The sequence below is a fragment of the Berghia stephanieae genome, unplaced genomic scaffold, assembly GCF_034508935.2.
Source record: "Berghia stephanieae isolate SIO BIC M18660-M18661 unplaced genomic scaffold, UCSD_Bste_1.3 scaffold671, whole genome shotgun sequence".
In the NCBI taxonomy this organism is placed as follows: Eukaryota; Metazoa; Mollusca; class Gastropoda; order Nudibranchia; family Aeolidiidae; genus Berghia; species Berghia stephanieae.
In genome coordinates this window covers 3864-7425 of record NW_027628300.1, presented here as the reverse complement: position 1 = coordinate 7425, position 3562 = coordinate 3864, and the positions used below count along the sequence as shown (strand labels likewise).

Sequence of the window (3562 nt, the reverse complement as noted above, 5' to 3'; positions counted from 1 at the left end):
ATCATCATCATCATCATCATATCATATCATCATCATCATCATCATCATCATCACCATTCACAGTGATTGTACGATATAAGCTGTGTGTATAGATGGATCATTATTCATAAGAAACGTGTATTTAGCATTACATAACTTTATATGCCTACTCAATTCAGATGTTACTTGGTACCTGACTATAGGAAGTGACAGATAATGTGAAACAACCACAACTATAACTATCACTACTGCTTCTATGACTACGAATACCAAAAGAATACAACATGAGCATTTATATAGCACAATATTCTCTAAACGTGCTCAAAGTACTTTACAAGGGGTGCCCAGCCAAAATCAACTTTCAAAATTAGGAAGAGGTTTATATGAATTCGGGTTATGGAGCTACGACTGTATTTTATTTTTTGTTATACTTTGGCCTAGTATGTAGAAATACGTGGGCTTGAATATGTGCCACATTTATCTCAATAAAATCGGTCATCCCAGCTTTGAATTCATGTGTGTTCAACGGACGGCCATTTCATTGTAGCTTTGAATTCCTTCGTGCTATTTCTATTCATCAAAATGAACATTTTCAACGGTCTAATTCTGGTAATAGTTTCTTTATTTTATTTGATGTTTCTCAATTTTTCGATAATGGATTATTATAATGTTTTGATGGTTTATGTGTATATTCATAATGAATTCGCTTGTTAGTTTTCCCATTTGAATGAGAATGTGTTTCGCTGAGCCGAAATTTACACAAAATGTATGTGAATAATGGTCTGTAACTATTTTAAAACATTTTTTTAAAAGTTCGCTCGGATTTATTTTCATCCATTTTCGATACAACGTATACTTTTTAATGTACATAGACACATGCAAAAAAAGGATGTTAAAATATCAATGTAAGATTTTAAAAATAATTTCTCAGACAACTATTTAGTCGAGCGGTGGTCTGCTGTGTATGTATTACATGTGTCGTCATTCAAAAGGTTTGCGTGGCCAAATTGGTTAGATGACTGACGGATTGGCTTAGTCGACGATTTGTGATCGATTCCCGTATGCGACACTTTCCCCCTTCCCATAGAATGTTACAATTGTAAATATTTTCTACTATTTTATTTCTATGAAATGATGCATAGAGTGCATATAGTAATACCCCTTTTCCCTATCGTCAAATGATTTTTTTAAATATCGCTTAGAAACACAGAAAAAAAGTGAATGAATAATGTAATAAATTCTTTTAACACTAATCTTCAGGAACAGGAGAGAAAATAAACAAATCCAAACAACGAAAACAGAGAGAGAGATTTAATTTCTTTAAATTTTGGTATTAAATTTTCTTTAACTACAACGCAAATATCCCCACCATTTCTCCCACTTCTTGACATTGATATAGATCGATAACCTGGTGGTCCCAGACCTGCTATGATGTCATCTCCTTTGGGCTGCGGCCATGATTCAACAAAAATGCCATATCAGGCTCCGTCTCTGTAATTAGACAATTTAGCAATAAGCTCTTATTTCTCATTGATTTAATACGAGTGCTTTGAGATGGTTTCAATAAGGTTTTGTGGATTGTAATATTTCAATTATCATTGTGCGTGTGATTTTCTCTTGATTTTGTTTGATTTATTACACACATTTTTATACCAGTTGTTTTATTGCGACACGATCCCTAGTTTATTTGGCCACCTTTAATAATAATAAACATATTTCTATAGCGCCTTTCGTCGGAACCCCAAGGCGTTAATAATATGTGTTTTGTTTGGGTCACATTTGATTGGTTTAACATTTTCACGACGATTTGTCACCGATGGAAGCTGGTTGTAGTTGATGTTATTTTTAACTTCAACAGGTGTATTGGTCAGCGTTTTGGGATGAACATTAATAAACTCATTATTGCTTTGACATTCCTGTACAGATACACAAGAAACGACCAATTGACGAGACTGGCGGTTATTAGGGCACGGTCGATTTCCAAGTTGAACAGTCATTTTATGTTGTTTTCTGTAACCACCTCGATGAGTGAGTTTTAAGGCGTTATAAATACTTTGGGTATCGCGACACTGCACAGTGGGAACATTCTCTATCGTGAAAATGAAATAAACAATTGAGATCAAAGTTTACCTTTTTCAGAATCCATTCGTAAAATGAAAATGTTTTTCTTGAACGGCGTGTTAAATAATTGTTCAAAAAACACATAGATTTTTTTTTTTTTAAATATACATTTAGAAAGCTGTAGGCTAAAAATCGCTGTCTTTATCCATAAAACGTTTAAAATTCTTCTTGGACTTGCACAGCACATGGAAACACGTCTTGCCTGTTCGGCGACTACACACAAGGTTTTGTGGCTGTTTAAGTGCTCAATGATGACATAAAACAAAAATCTGTAAATACGTACATTAATACTTATAAAATAGAAAACATAAGATTAACATTTATTGTCAAATATCAGTGGGACTGGAACTAGTTTTTTTTTTCTTATTAATTGCTTATGATTTTATTGTGAAGGTTATTTTCTTAGACAGGTATAAGACCCATTACTTAACGCTGTTTATTATAATTTATTATGCAACGGGAAAATCCTAAGATTTACAATCCTCTATTATATTAAACTAAGTTAAAGGACGATTCTACGGGTGTAGAAGGTAACTGCCTATGTAAAACGTCCAAGTGGTCCGGAGCATTATGACTATTTAAAAAAAATACAATTTAATCTCCACCTTGAACCACGAATTACACCGGGTCTTACATATCTGATGTAAAGTGCTTTGCGATTGACAACATCCTGATCCAAAGGGTAACAAACAATTGATATAATCTTGTTTAACCCTCCAAAAACTGGGATACGTTCCAGCTCCATGGGCTCTAAGAGAATGTTAATTAGACAAGGGTGTCATGTTGATCAATTGGAGAAAATATTCCAGATACCACCGTTCCTCAACCACCACCACCCATGAAATAAATGTCCACTGTTAGCATAATGCAATGACATTATTTTGTTTTCCTCAAAGTAATTGAGCATGCGACACACACAAACACACACACACTCACTCACAAACACACACACATATGTATATATATATATATATAATATATATATATATATATATATATATATATATATATATATATATATATATATATATATATATATATATAAACTTTTTTCTTTTTCCTCCACGAAACAGCTCGTCGCTATGATATTTTTTATCCCTGATACGGCCACAAAAAATGTAGTAAGTAGCTAATACCTTAAATAACACTTTCTGGATGAGGTCTTCTGACCTCTCATCTAGGGTAGAGAGATAACTTTTGCTGTGTCATAATCCCCCTTATATGTATTTTCCTTTTCCATGTTGCTCTCTGGCTTTGTTCTCGATTGAGCTTGTTCGATTATTTCAAAGTCGTGGTAGAGGTTTTATGTTGGAGAGGCAGTCAAAGGTATAATTTGTTCGCCACTTTTGTTTTTGAGAGATAGAGATAGTTAGCCGGATACATATATATATATATATATATATATATATATATATATATATATATATATATATTGGAGCGAGAGAAAGAGAGAGAGAGCGAG

The 3562-nt window shown here is 33.2% G+C and overlaps 1 long non-coding RNA gene across 1 annotated transcript; it reads left to right on the top strand.

Moving 5' to 3' along the window:
- The first annotated feature begins 465 nt into the window (after window positions 1-465).
- LOC144962182 (uncharacterized) lies at window positions 466-3222 on the top strand. The gene is made up of 2 exons (XR_013643388.1): window positions 466-588; window positions 3174-3222. It is a non-coding gene; the product is annotated as an uncharacterized LOC144962182 (long non-coding RNA).
- Window positions 3223-3562: the final 340 nt, after the last annotated feature.